Raw genomic sequence first — 15,849 nt, forward strand, 5'->3', positions numbered from 1 at the left:
CACAGCTATACAATGACAGTGTTGAGATGACAGCTCCAATTAAGACTGCTGCCAAAATACTCCTCAGGAGGCTGGATAATTTGCTAGAACCATTGCTGCCCTGTTATCAAGATCAGTTCAATCTTCTTTTACAATCCAAAACAAAGGCATATCAACATATGGTATAAATCTCTATTCTGTGTGCATTTCCCATCATTAAAAATATTAAGTGGACTGGCTTCTGCAATGACTAAGAAATAATGACCTTTATGGACAGGCTTCTCTTTACTGCTGGTTTGCCTAGTTTAGGCCTGACACACTCCTCAGAACTACAGTGACCAAAAGCCACACTTAAAATACCTCTTTTTCTTCTCTGAAAGAGAACCTTTTCATTCTCTTCAAGTCCCAGCTGCTAGCACAGGCACTGCTGAGCAGACTAATATATAAAGCAATCAAAGAAGCAAACAAACAAACAAACACTTCAAATGTCCAAAAGAACACATCACTTCTCATACCTAACTCACAAACATAGCACTATACCAGCTACTAGAAAGACAATTAACTATCCCAGCTGAAACCAAGACATTCCCCCAACAACAGCTTGTCTAAATATCACAGATGTAAGAAGCTTCTAACTAACCTGTGTAATTTAATGGCTATAGCAACATTTTGTTCGTACTGTTTCCTTCTCTCCTTCTTTTTAATAGTTACACCAGTTAATTAAACCCCATCCTGATTGGCACTGACCTTCTTTAACTCTTCAGGGTCTGTGATCTGCTTTCCCTCACAGTCTTTTGTCTAGTTGAAGGTTCTTTGTGCATGGTTAATAGCCTCCTCCATTGTTAGGAAGACACCTTTATGTAGTCTCTTTTTGTGAAAGAAAGAACAATTTCTTTATTTAAAATAGTCCCCATAAGCAACTTCTTATACCTTCAGAAATTTTCAGGTTTACATAATCCCAAGGCTAGTAAGAAGACAGACTTATGAAGGCTGTGATTATATGTCTTTGCAAATGCAAGCAACATATAAGATAGTGTGGTTGCAAAATATTTCTACATTTTAGAAATTAAATACTTTACAGCAGCAGTTTTTACTTCAGCATTAATTTCAGAACTATTAAAACCATGTTATTTAACAAGGGGCTTAGTGACTGGTTCAAAAAATTTATCCAAGTGAGTTTGGCATTGTTTGAATTACTTTTTCTTCAATAAAAATTACTTGTAAAAAGTTAGGAAAATTCTTCCCCCATTTAGTCTTTTATACATTAAGGCTTAGGCAGATTCGGTTACAATTTACATCATTATAAGGATATACTTAAATCCAGTATTATATATGGAGAACTACTCCAAATCTACCAAGTCAACCTATTGTGGATGGAAAAGATGAAAGTTGTTTTTTTTTTATAAGATGTTTGCACTTTTTTTCTCTAGACATCATTCTCTGAGACTTGTCACACTACCTTTTTGCTTGTTGTTTGCAACCTCCTGAAAGCCTCAGAAAGCAAATCATATCCTTTTGATTGCAGAGTCAGTGTGGAATTTTTTTCATCTCTCAAGTCTGTGCAAAATCTCAGCATGTGCCAATTTCTTTCTGGTAGTGAGGGTATGCAGGACAGCCTGCAGCCTACCCTTTTCTCATGGTACCAAACCTGTGCTCCTGAAAGCCAGCTCTGTGTGTGAAGAGCATCATGACAATTTCTGTTTATATCTGCTTTCTGTACAGGGGATCCTATATCTGGACAACATCTGTTTAGTTCACTCCTTTAGTTGACATTTCCATGTTACTGCTATTCATTCTCTGAGCTTCAAAGGTTCAATTGCAGGCCTGTGATCCAGACTGGAACCTGGCCCTTTTCTGACTGAGGCTGATGCCTGGCATAAGCGACCAGATAACCTCTGGAGGTCCCTTCCAACCTCAGACATTCTGTGATTCTGTGATAAGGACTATGTTTTGCAGCACTAATTCAGAATATTCTGTATGATAATTTCAAAGCACCACGACACAGAAAAATATCAGTGTAAGAAGCACCTTTCTTTATATTTGAAACTACAATATTGTGCATTCTCTCAGGGTATTTAGCAAACACAGAGTATCAACACCCCCCTGCTGACTGTCGCAGCCATGCTGATACAAAAGTGCTTTTGCCATTTTAGGTTATGTTATGCAGGGTAGGTAGTGTTGCTATGACAGCTGAAAAGGTTCTTCTGTCAGCCTATGCTGCATCTCCAGCAGGAGCTATGCCAACATGGCTATGCTAGCATTGGCTTTGTAATGTAGATATGTTCTGAAGTATGAGTGGAGGATGACGCCTGGAAATGGAAAGCCTCTGCAAGCTGGTAACATTGCTGGTAAAAAAGGGATGTTTTGTGTTGTAAATAAAATGAATTCTTTCTCAGAATATGTGGAGTCATGAAAACGTTGTTGCAGGATATGCTGGTGCAAGTCTTTTGAGAAAATCTGGGTACCGTGTAATTCCATCCAGATACCATGCCTTGCTGCAGGACTGTGCTGGTTTTGGCTGGGACAGAGTTAATTTTCTTCACAGTAGCTAGTACAGGGCTATGTTTTGGATTTGTGCTGGAAACACTGTTGATAACAGGGATGTTTTCATTACCGCTGAGCAGTCCTTACACAGAGCCAAGGCCTTTTCTGCTTCTCCCACCACCCCACCAGCAAGGAGGCTGGGGGGGCACAAGAAGTTGGGAGGGGACACAGCTGGGACAGCTGACCCCAACTGACCAAAGGGATATTCCAGACCATATGATGTCATGCTCAGCATATAAAGCTTGGGGAAGGAGAAGGAAGGGGGGGGATGTTTAGAGTGATGGCGTTTGTAACCGTTACACATAGTAGAGCCCTGCTTTCCTGGAGATGGCTGAACACCTGCCTGCCGATGGGAAGTGGTGAATTAATTCCTTGTTTTGCTTTGCTTGCATGTGCAGCTTTTGCTGTGCCTTTTAAGCTGTCTTTTGTTTAACCCACGAGTTTTCTCACTTTTACCCTTCTGATTCTCTTTCCCATCCCACCAGGGGGGGAGTGAGCAAGAGGTCATGTGGTGCTTAGTTGCCAGTTGAGGTTAAACCATGAAAAGACAAGCTCATTTTGGAGGGTATGTATGGAGGTGCATATGCATTTAAGTGCCTACTGCTTTAACTCCAAGGCAGAGATATTTGTGCCAGAGGTCCTTCTACGAAAGCCCTCAAGAAGATGTAATTTGGCAGCTCTTCACATTTCCAGCTGTTTCACATCTCCAGCTGTTTCACATCTCCACATCTCTTCAGAAACTGGAAAAATCAAACAGAAAATTAGCTACCAGTACATAGCAAATGACATAAAACCTTTACAGCTGCATGCTGGAAAAATATGTTTGAAATGACAGTACTTGTGAAGTTGCTTTCTCAGTCCTATGACAGACAGTCCTGGAAGCTGGGCAGCCATGTAGGTAGCATTGCAAAGTCTTTGGATTCTTTTACAAAAGGGTGAATCTGAAGTTTCACCTGAAGCTTAAATTATGTCAAATAAACATTAAAATTTCTGAGACAAGATGGGAGGAGAGGAAAAATCTATTTCTTTCAGCTAGGCTACTTTCTCATCCTCAACAAACAAGGCAAATCCATAATAATCTATGTTGTGTAGTTCACACTACTGCGAGCCAATTATCTTTTCAAAGGGTGTATGAAGAACATGGAAAATTGGAGGCCTATTTTAGTCTAAAAGCATTTAAAGGTTGAAAGCTTGTAGAGTATACTTGTGCTGAAATGGAGCAACAGGCTTATGGCCTAGCCTCAGTACAGACAAAAGTGATGAAATAGCAATGTCCCATATACAAGAAAGAAAACAACCTCATCTGAATGTATGCTAGGGAATATACTCTGCATCGTCTGACATAATTTCCTGTCTACAAATACTGAAATCCCTTTGCTTTTGCAAATCACATCTTTTTGGATTGTATACAAAAAAGTTTCAATATAGAAAACAACCTTGAGTCATCGCAAAGATGTTGCTACCTGCATGCCTTACCTTGTAAATAATATATAGACTGGAAAAGCAAATTATTTCTTTTTTAGGAGGTTTATTTCCACAGCATGTACTTTAATGGGCACTATTCTCTCTTCTGTTACATTTCTGTATGCCTTCTTTTGCTACAATATATTGTATGTTTCTAAAGTACATATGATGCAATTTGATGGGGCAGGTGGGGGCAGGTGGTGGAGTATCAGACTGGGGACAATTGAGAGTACCAAGATTTATGGAGTCCACAAACAAAGCAATTGAACCTGAAATGCCATTGAGTTCCCTCTCTGGTAAAATACCCATTTCTTTCAGCTAATCACACAATGCATTTAAATGAAAGAAAGATAGAAACTTGATTAAAAAGAAAATTGTACTCCCAATTCTACTTACAGATGTGAAATAAAAATAAATTATTTCAGTCATTTCTCCATGACCACTCAATATACCACACTTCTAATGAGCATACATAACTTGTATCCCACACGTTGTTGCTAGGATCCTTTTACTGGCACCTGCTGCTATAGGTATAGAAGCCCACAAGGATGACACACATCACAGCGCATAGCTGTATGGAGATGATAAGCTTTTCTAAAACTATTTATTATATTCTTTTATCAGGTAAAATTTGGGGTGAATAAAAACATAATATTTAGCACTTTTATAGACTACATATACACAGTTCAAAGTAGAAGACTTCTTTGCAAGACATTTCTATTCACTGTGCCAATTCAGAATATTGAGCACAGTTTTTTGAGTCTACCTGTAGTGTAATTGACAGCACTTCACAACTTATGATCTTATAGGTAAGGGAGAAAATAAAGGGATGACTGGTGCCCTATTCGGCCCTGTCTATGCACAAGGATGGCATGTTTTGCTCTGCATTCACATCTTGCTATATATAATTATAAAGAAAAGTAATTGTATAACTGTTCTTAGACCACAGCAAATCTTTGCTTTTGTATGATCCAGTATAACAGCAAATTAGTTTTAATAGTCACTGCCAAATCTCCTGAAATCCTGTGTATTCTAGCTGGTGGTCTTTGAGCCAGTCTCATCCTCTGGGCACTACTAGCAGTGTATGGTCTGCTGTTATTAAGCAATGATTTCTTGTCTTAGCCAGACTGTATAATAACCTGAAAAAAGTTATCAGGTCAGATAAAAAACAAAGCTCAAAAATAGGTGAAAATTACATGAAATATATCACATAAAGGCACTGGCAATGCCAATGTTCTCTGTGAGTTTATAGGGGAGTGGGGCAGGGGGATCGCCACTCTGGGACTAACTGGGTGTTGATCGGCGGGGTGGTGAGCAATTGCTTTGTGCATCACTTGTATATTCCAATCCTTTTATCATTAACTGCTGTCTCTTTATTGGTGTTATCATTATCATTATTAGTTTCTTCTTTTTATATTCTATTAAACTGTTCTTATCTCAACCCATGGGTTTTACTTCTTTTCCCGATTTTCTCCCCCCATCCCACTGGGTGGGGAGGAAGTAAGCGAGCGGCTGTGTGGTGCTTAGTTGCTGGCTGGGGTTAAACCATGACAATGCTACATCTGCTTAAATGAAATATTGAAGTTCTTGCATATAGAGACAATAACTACAGGAACCCAGGGGAAGAAGAGAAAAGCACTAGCAATGCCATTATTGTCTGACATGTGGGACAGGTTGGAGAAACTATAAAGAAATCTTTTTTTTTTCTTTTAGGCCAAAGACCTGTGATCAAGGCAAGTAAATATTTTGTTTCTCTTAAAAAGGGCTTTTATACAGAGAGGTACAGACGTCGTGTAATTTAAACCAATAAAGCTGCATTTTACATGTAGGGAATATAAATTAAGCTAAATCCTTTTCAGAAGAAGAAAAACCTCAGAAGAAATTCTCTAGGTGACATCTTATAGCACTGAAGATGATGATGAATAAGTGTTGATGTTTCCACAGAGGTCAGACCATCATTCTAGTTGCTTAGTTTTTGTTGCCATTTCCCTGCTAAATCCATTAAAGTGGTATACTGTGAAAAAAAAATACCATCTTAATGAGACCAGATGCTCTTTATGTAGTACTAGCAATATGCATAATTTTCATTCTTTAGTTCTTGTGTTTAATTTCTTTCTTTTTTTTTTATATTCTGAAAAAATACTATTTAATTGTGATTAAAGATTTAATGCTAAACATTCCAGATCTACTTGGCTTTTCTGGTTTCCTATGCAGATGTGTCATTTTCCTCTTCCTCTAAGTTTCTGGATGAACTGTATTTAGGAAGAGTTACTTAGCTGGAGGAATTGAATGTGAGAAATTAGTTTACCAATGTTCCATGTCTGGTTACGCATCTGAATATTTGTTATGTTGAACTGTTCTTGATGATATTTTTCGTGATAGGCAGGCTATATAATTTTTTCCTGTTAGTGGCAGCTTTGGGGACTACCTGCTTGCTAAAAACCTGGCAGTACGGTTAACCAGTGCTTGTTCATTTGAGCTGTATTGTACATTTTTAAAGCAAAAGAGAGAAGATGGCATTGATACAAACCATTACTGTAAGGTTTGTTTACTGCACTTAAGCTATTTCCATCTGCAGTACATTGCAGGGATTTCCATCTCCCAGTATGAATAATGCCGGGCAAAGATGAAAGTTGACAAATAAAATTAAATCATGACAGTTTGCAGGCTGCAGCTCTTACTGGCGCTGGAGGAAGCTGTGATCTTGGGGCTGGGACTGAGTCTTGGGAAGATGAGGTGAGGAGATACTGGATGGCAGTAAGTCACTTCAAGTATCATGATTCCAACACAACATCTCTGTAAAGTTTCAGAACATTTCATACTATCTTTGATGTGCATGCAACTTATTTAAGTCACACAGCCGGTGTACCTGGCAATTCTCCATCAGAAGCTGGATACACACACTCAGTCCCACTGTCAGTGTCAGCAGAGCCAAAGTTTATAGAACAAGGGAACTGTATCACATGCTCTGAGATCCTCAGCCACAAAGATAAGATTTTGAACTGCCCGTGATGGATGAAAGTCTTAGACAATCTATCTGCCACTTCATTCCTGGGTCACAGGAGAAACCTATAAGGTATGAACGACTACCCTGGAGGCCCTTTGATTTCTTCACAATGGCCAACAATGTAAGTAAGTGTTAAATGTAAACTTAAACTCTGAAAGTAGTAAATGTTGTTTTTTCTTTTAAAAATTGTCATGGTATATACCACTGATATGCATGAGCTTTACACTATGAACTACTTTTTACTAGATTACACTCAAATACTTAAACACATCTAAATTACTCCGGTTGAGGAATTCCTACTCAAGACCATCTTCAGCATTCCAGTTCAGCTTCCATCTCAAAAACAGATAGACAAGTTTGAGGAAGACATTTTCATTCTGAATGCACTGATATAAAGAAATAAAAATTAATGGCCAGCTTTACACACCCTTTAAAACAGAGTCTAAAATGAAAGATGTTAACTCTAGAAAGCAAATCTAGAAAACAAGTTCTAAGCAAAAGCATTTGTTACAGTGATAATGTCTGGAAAGTATGTTAGGCATTTCATGCAAATACCAGCAGGCAAATTCTAAACACAAGACCTTATACAATAATAATTTCTGGTTTTATTTCCTTGTAGTTTAAATATATATGCACAATTTTCCAAGTGTTTTCTATTTGTCAATATTTGAAAGGAACTAATAGAGTGATACAAAGGGATATGCAGGCAGGCTCATCAAGGTGCTTTAACCAAGTGGAACTGGCCAAATAGTCATAATGAATACTGGACCCTTAATTTCTGCTAGCCTTCATAGATCCAGTCACAGGAGTTGGGATTTTTTGATTTTTTAAATCGTCATTCTTCTTAGTAAATCATTTGTTTAAAAAACCAGTGATGGCTTAATGGACTGAGCATTGTGACTCATATTGTTTCTATTGAACTAGCTAATTCACATAAAATTTTAATTGTTGATCCTGATAAATGTTTTCAGCATACAAAACAAATAAAAACATGGCGAAAGCAAACTATGAACTGTTTAGACACATATAGTATGTCTTTAGTGACCAGATCCACCAACATCAGCATCTTGGGTAAAGACTAATTTCTATGTATAAGCTATTTATGTAGATAAGTACACAAGCCATTTGTCCAGTTTCCAAATGTCTCCTTACCTGGGCTACTAGGTGGCCAGAAATCCATTGTTTGCTGCCTGAAAATTGCAGGGCAGTGAAATATTACTAAAAGAATTAACTTGTCTCTGAAACTAGGAACATTGTCAATTCCTATGGAGATTTGTTCGCACATGGTGACATATCCCAAGTTTTTATACTTGGAGTGCTCTTTAATTTGAATTAAAATTAGCAGTACAAAGATCTTCCCAAACTGACCCAAGCCTGGCCAGCATGGGCTGCTCACATGTCATCCCTACCACTGCTCACTTCTATCAGGTTCTTAAGATTAGATGCTAAAAGCAAATGGCAGAGCACACAGGGTGCTGCCAAATTTCTGTAATTCTTATGGCACATTATAACCACAGCACACCCTTTGGAAATCACTGGCACATAGGCTACATTTACTTTTTGAGATTTTGTACTTGCTACTGCAAAGCCACAGCTTTGAGCAGGGGCACTGGAAGCTACCAAATTTTAAATATAAAACAATAATAAATTACAGACTAAATCTGGGTATACACATCTGCAGTTCTTCTCACTAATGGAAACTGACATGATTTAATGTCCACAGATCTATAAAAAAAAGGGAAGCAACAGCATATCTGAATCAAATTGCAATATTGATTTTTCTGAACACAGGCACCAATCTATTTTCTTAGTATTACATGAGCTAAAGACATGATACTTGTATTTACAGTTAATAGTTGATGGTCTCCATATAGAACACATCTTACAGAAAACATTTCAGAAAAATACTGTGCGGCCTTCAATATGCTAATAATTTTTTCCACTGATCTTTTTTTTTTTTTTCTAAACACAAAGCATTTGGATTAAAAAGATGACTTGGCAGTCCTTTCTTCAAGGAATGGTGGTTATATAAAATTTTTTTTCTATTTTAGTCAAGATAATGGTTTTGAAAGTATAGATAAGGTGATTAATAGGAACCTTGGAAAACTGGTACTTTGTTCATGTGCATAAACTCAGACTGAGAAGGTCCAAGTAAATGGTCAGGCACAACTAAGATCTAGTGATAGCCCAGGCTTCCACTTGAATCTGGACTTTGAGAGACTTAACACAAGTGAATCAGGAACTCATAAAATGAGGCAAGATGGCTCTGCTGAATGAGACTTGTCAGCAGTCAGGTGGGACAAACCTCATTAGGTCAGCACGTAGTGGCAACGTTTGTAAAATGGGACACCTGATAAGGTTGACGTCTCTGATGAAGGACTAGTGTCCTCTTAGTGTCAGGTAGCAATTTTTCAAGACTGGGAAGAAATACAGCACATCTGTTGGCACAAACCTTGAACTAGGCAGACCTGGCCTAATGGCAGCTAAGGAGAATCAGATTTGGTGGTAGAAGCAGTCTAACTAAATTCCTAAGGGAGTCCTGTGTGACTGAACACTGTATTTGAATGCTACTGTGAAGTAACTGAGCCAGCACAAACTGTGCAGGCTGTCATCCACTTTTTTTAGCCTTGCTGATTTCTTTTTATGAGAACAGTTATTTACGTCCCACTCCTCAATGAGGTTCATCTTCCCAGGAACTACTAACTGGATTGAAAGTGAGAAGAAAACATTTGTTCTTTGGATTTAGAGTTGAAGTTCCTAACACCTGAAAGTTTCTGGCTCAGGATTAAAACCCAAATATTTTGTTTTATTTGAAAAAAATGAACTGCTAGACATTGTACTTGAATTGTTTCTTGGTTTTGCTAATGACACCTAACAAAGAAAGGGTATACATCATGGTTTGCTTGATTTCTTTTTACCGGAGGTTGCCAAACTCACTTACCATATTTATAGGAAACAGTTTCACTGGTGTGATTCTGTGTAATCTGCTTTGGAAAACTGCCAGTCCTTCTAGCTTAACTGAAACTGACAGTCAGAAGTTGTTTACACAGGGTTTCAAGACCATTATTCCGCTATGGCAAATTATCTTGCAAATCACTTTTCCATATAGCTGTTAATTCACTTGAGTATAGAATCTTGCTATATTTTATGTACATTTTTATACATTTTATATTTTTATAAACCTAAAATGTACTGTGCATTTCAGAGAGAGAGAGAGAGACAGACAGACAGAGAGACAGAGAGAGACAGAGCACAGTTTTGATATACCTCCTTAGGTATTACTCAGGAAAGAGTGAAGAAAGAATTATTGGGAAAAAAAAGTTCAGATTGTGGAGCCACATGTCCTAGTGGAGGCTATAACATTACCTGACTTTAATGTAGTGGTACATAGAGATGGTGGCTTCTCTCAATTTTTTCCATCTCTTATGCTACATACCTTTGATAACTGTCATACTGGTGCATGGACACAAGTGATTGTGGAGTCTGATCACTCTGTAGTTAAACTCAGCCTTTGAATTTCAGTGAAGTTTTATGCGTTATTCTTAGGCACCACTGGTATTCATCTCAAACCACTCAGCAAAAAAAGAGCATCTTCTCAAAACACAAGTAAGGCTACCTCCAGATCTACCTAATGAGGCAACAGTTCATTTCTTTCTCCCAGAGAGTGTTGCAGTAGTCATTTGACTTACAGAAACTGAATCTGAGCTGACTTTGTTGAGGCAAAATGCAGAATCCACACAAGCATAAGTCACCATTGTTTTTGTAACATTTGGGAAAGCTCAGCCTGGCTGTTTTGGGAATTAGACCGGGAAAGAAGAGGCCAAATGTCTTCATTCTTTTTACAGGGCAGGTGTAGAGAAGGTTAGAATCTGAGGGAGATGAAGAGGAAAAAGAGACGCAAGGTGAAACTGACCTTTTAGAGTCTGAGAAGGGAGCTGGATTTGTAACACTTTTGAAGATGGGAAGAACAGGAGAATAAAATCCTGCTTTAGGGTTTGCAAAGGAAATGGATGATCATTTAACACTACGCAATTTGTATTTGGTTCCTGCTGTGTGATTTATAAAACATGTTTGCAGGGTGATTCTCCTTCTTTTGGTGGAGAAATCAAAGCCTCTTTCATAACTCTAGGAGAGAAACATGGTGTTTAAATAAGCCAGACCCACTACTGGAAGCTGTCCAAAGAACTTGTGATAACACTCTGTAACAAAGATATGACTGAATCACTAAACACAATAAAGAGCAAGAGGAGCCTTAGCATTCCTGGAAACAAATGATCTATTTTCTATTAATTCTGTTTTTCACTAACGTTCAGTATATTGACAGATAAACAACCTTTGCTGTTCCTTTAAGACAAAAAAAGCTACTTTAAGTAGCTTCCTATTTCTAAACTATGGCAGGTAGAAGACATCCTACTGAGTATTGATTTTATTGGATGGCAGGACTAAAACCTACTTTCAGATGGAAGTAAGGAATGTGAGCTTGGAGTCACATGCAGGGGCCATTTGACAGAATGACGCGATGGATACGTCCTTTGGTTGCTATGGTGATGGCTCATCTGCTTATATGTCCAAGAAATAGGGCTTTTCATTATTTTCTCTAAGAAGAAAAACTGCTAACTCATAACAAAGTGATTTGTTTTTGCTCTAAAGCGCAGCTAATGCAAATACCATTGCTGGGTTTTAATTTGGGCATGAAATTAATATCCTAAAGCAAATAATATGAACAAATAACTTTTCTGTCCTCTTCCTAGTTGTTTCTGTAGCATTTTTCACTACAGCAACTGTTTACTTCTTATGTGAACCTCCAATATATCTGCAATAAATTGGATTTCTGGAATAGTTGACATGAGGTCCCAGAATACTGTGGTAACTTTAATAAATTTTATTTCAAAGTAGGATTTAAATTTTTTTTTTATCTAAGTCATCCAGATGTTAGAGCTGGACAGATTTTACCAGCACTTTCTATTAATAGCTTCCCGAATATTTAAGTGAATTCTGTTCAGCTGTGGCCGTATTCTGTTTCTGGTTTTTTTCTTTGAGTACCCTCTGACCAGTCTCTATTAGTGGGAATGTTTACAAGAAGCCCATACAAAAAAGGCACAGCTGAAGCTCCTGAAAATAACATTTTTTTTTAATGTACACAGGGAATATTTTTGTTAGAATCGCATGCTTTCACAGTCTAGGACCAGCAACACCAAGATGTGACTAATTAGATCAATTTCACGTGTCAACCAGAAGCAACTATTTGGTAGTACTTGATATTTTAGCTATTTTATTTGAGATGCAATACTATGTTTCCTTAAGCAGTAGAAAAATCAGTAGAAGAATGTTAAACAAAAAAGCCAGAGAAAATCATGTTCTTTCTGCAATGTTCCAAGAGAAAAATGAAATTCTCAGTTAAGATTCTTTCAGATACATCAGCCATGTCATAATTAAATGTAGCTGTCTCTTCATTTTAATATTCCTAATGTTGTTTTAGAAATCCAAATAAAATAAATATCAAGAACAACATGATATGGAAAGTGTTATAGAAATTACAGACATATCTGCAAGGCAATGGAGCCATCCTCTCTTTCAACTAATTCAAAATCAGAATGCATGACCATGTAATTATATCGAATGCAGTAAGGGACTCTATGGCCTCCAAAATGTATTTTTGTAGATTAGGATATCAGTAATTGTAATGTGACACTTATTTCCAGATGTCCCCTTGATAAGTATGCCAGATAGAAAAACTAAAAAGTCTAAAAATACATTTTAGTTGGCATGCAGCCCCAAATCTGGAGGTACCTGTTGTAGAATAAGCCTGTTTGCTTTGAATTAATTGTGATATTTGTTTTGAATGATTTGTCCCCCAGCTATATTGCATTACACAGCATATTATAAAAACCTTGTTACAGTAATGCACAGCTATACATTTTGAATAGCAATAGTCTTCTCTGATATAATGGGAATTACTTTTTTTAAAGGAAAAGAGAATGCATGATTTTTTGCAAATGCCTGTGACCATGAATCTCCTAGTCATCATCTTAAATGATTTCTACAGATGGTACATTTTATTATAATGATAGTTCTGAGGTTGCAAAAAATACAATAACAGCTTTATGCAAATAGTAATGGTGATGACACACACAATGAAGCAAGGCCTAAGATTCGTGGGAGCAACTATGAATATTGTCCCAGAGCCATTCCCACTGCAAGGCATCTGTGCAAATTCTGTCACATGGTAGCTCTCCTGCGTGTTAGATAGTATCTCAATCTCTCTTCCTTTTTTTATAAATTATATTTAAAATAAGTAATCTGTTTATAAATTTGGGGTTTGTTTTCCTCAAAATTTTTTCACTCCAGATTTCTAAGTGTTGGCATAAGGCTAATAGTACAAGTATGCTGAGTGCATGTTTTTCTGCAGAAATAATCCAGATTAACCACAGGTAAACTAACCATCTGTTTTATGTTTGAGGAACTATGTCCCACACTGCAGTTCCTACCAACTGACCCATTTTGCCCTTATGCTAACTTAACAGCTAAATTGAGGTGAACAAATTTAAAGGCTTAAAGATCCCTTGCCATCTAAACTGTCTCACACAGGTCAAGCACTCTGCCAATATAGTCCGTGTCCAGCCACCTTTTGCATGTCATCACGCTCTGGCTAAATTTCCCCTGGAAGCAGAGCTTCCAATCTAGCAGGGAAGCTCTCCTAAGTGCACAAAATACTGACACCCTCACCTTGGTGCTGACGTTAGCAGACGTACACCAGGGACACGAGGGCCATCTGCAGTATCACTCGCCAGTGCTGAGAGATCTGTGCCTGGTTCCCAGCAGGGACATTTCTGTTTCTAATCTAGCCTCAGCTCCTGCGTTAGCTAAGGTGATGTTGGTCACAGCTGGCTCATCAGAGTGCCTCTGGGCTGGAGAAGGAGCAGGTGGTCTGCTTGGCCTGCCATGTTTTGCCTGAAAGAATATGCTGGACTTTAATAGAAAATTGCCTTCTTGTTTGTCTTCCCATAACAGACTGACCTTACCCGCTTTTCTGTGATCCACATTCTTGTCAAGCACCCCCACACACCCTGAACCCCACAAGAAATTTCTATGAATAAGCCATTGCCTGGCCTGTGGCTTGATCAAGCTGAAACACACTTCTCCATGGGCTGCGCTCCTTACTGCTTCTCTTCAGCAAATGCTCGTGGATACACACCATGCTTCAGCTTTTGGGTAGTATGCACCTGCAAAACAGCCTTCGTCTTCATTTTCAACGTCCTGATATTCTTCCGCTTCATGTAAACAGCAGATGTACTAAGCACTGCACAGGAACGTTTTGCAGCCATCTTGGTCAAGGTAAAAGGCAAAGGCCTCGTGGAGAATCATGGCAATGCTAGCTGAAGCGCAGGTGTTTGGGTGGATAGGGGAACCAGGCATCTGGACAAGGGGTGACGAATTGCTGTTAAAGGAGAGCTGCCTGTCAGCTGGTTGTCAAGGAAGGCCTGGGCCCAATCCCCCTGAGGAGACCCATTTTGCTGGGCTTCTGTTTGCCTTAGTGACTGGGGCTCCTGGCGGCAGGAGGCGGGACATGGCAGTGCCGGGTGAGGCATTACATCCAGCTCAGGTAAATCTGGTCCTCCTGAATACTCTGAAGCTTTCAGGGACTCCCCAACTAATCCGAGAGACAGTAAGCAGAGCTGACTGCAGCGAGGCAATTATTCGTTAGTAGTCTGAGGCCTTCGTGTGTCTGTCCCTGGGCAAGGCTACGTGCGCCTGCTCGCGACCGCCTGCCGCTCTCTGAGGGCCTGAAGCTGCTCACGGGGCCAGCGCTCACCATGTGCTTTTGGCTCGGGTTGTGGTAGGAGTTGGAGCCGCATGGCTACGGCACTGACTGCTGGCTGGAGAGGTGGTGACAGACTTCCAGGGGTGGAGGTCCGCACCCTGTACGCTTGCATGGGGTACACAGGATTAACACACCCCCAGGGCCAGCCACCCCCTGGGAGTTTGCAGAAGATCCAGCACAGCCTTTAAAATCCTAAACACATTTGTCGATTCCCATGCTCTGCAGTTGCAGTGATATACATACTTATATTGGCAAGGTGTATATATAGTGGTGGATGTAATTATCTTGTGGTTCACTGAGAGAAAGAGAAGGGACCCTCAGCCAGCAGCACGAAATCTTAGTTAGATAAAGGCCAAGATTTCATTCTCTGGTGGGGTAGAAATAGCTGTTATCACCTACACAGTGAGTGAATTTGGCCCTTGGGTCTGATTCATTCTTCTGCTACCTCAGCGTTGCCTTGATGCAAAAGCAGGAGATGGTTCAAGACGCAACGGTTGCAGAGCATTCCTTTCTACTGTCTTTTATTACGGTGCTTCCTGAGGTTTTTTTTGTGTGCTTCACCTTATGACTGAAAGTACAGCAATGAATAAGTTTCCATGAAGTCTTACCAAAGTCTGGTTTCTTTCAGAGGGGCAAGATCATCAAACCTTACTATTGTCACATGTATCTCAGATCCTGAAGTAAATGTATGCAGTTACAGGCAGACTGACATTGGCAACATTTTCTGTGGCCTCTGAAAAGAGCTCTTTAACAATTTAGATGGCTGAGATCTCTCCAGTGCTCTTTTGACATTTGCTGGCTGGAATTAAAAAATAATACACAATATAATTGCTATTTGTTAGATAAAAGTGCATTCTGGAATCAAAATAACTCATCCCTGGACTGAAATAGAGTTGTACTATTAATTCTGAGTAGTGCTTTTCATTTTTATGGTACCCATACATTTGTAGGAAATGAAAATGGAACTATTTACACTTAAAGAATTTTATTTTTTGTTCAATAAATCTTCAAAAAAAAAAAGCCATTCATATAT

Source organism: Haliaeetus leucocephalus, unplaced genomic scaffold (genome assembly GCF_000737465.1).
Source record: "Haliaeetus leucocephalus isolate CR32 unplaced genomic scaffold, Haliaeetus_leucocephalus-4.0 Scaffold284, whole genome shotgun sequence".
Taxonomy (NCBI): Eukaryota; Metazoa; Chordata; class Aves; order Accipitriformes; family Accipitridae; genus Haliaeetus; species Haliaeetus leucocephalus.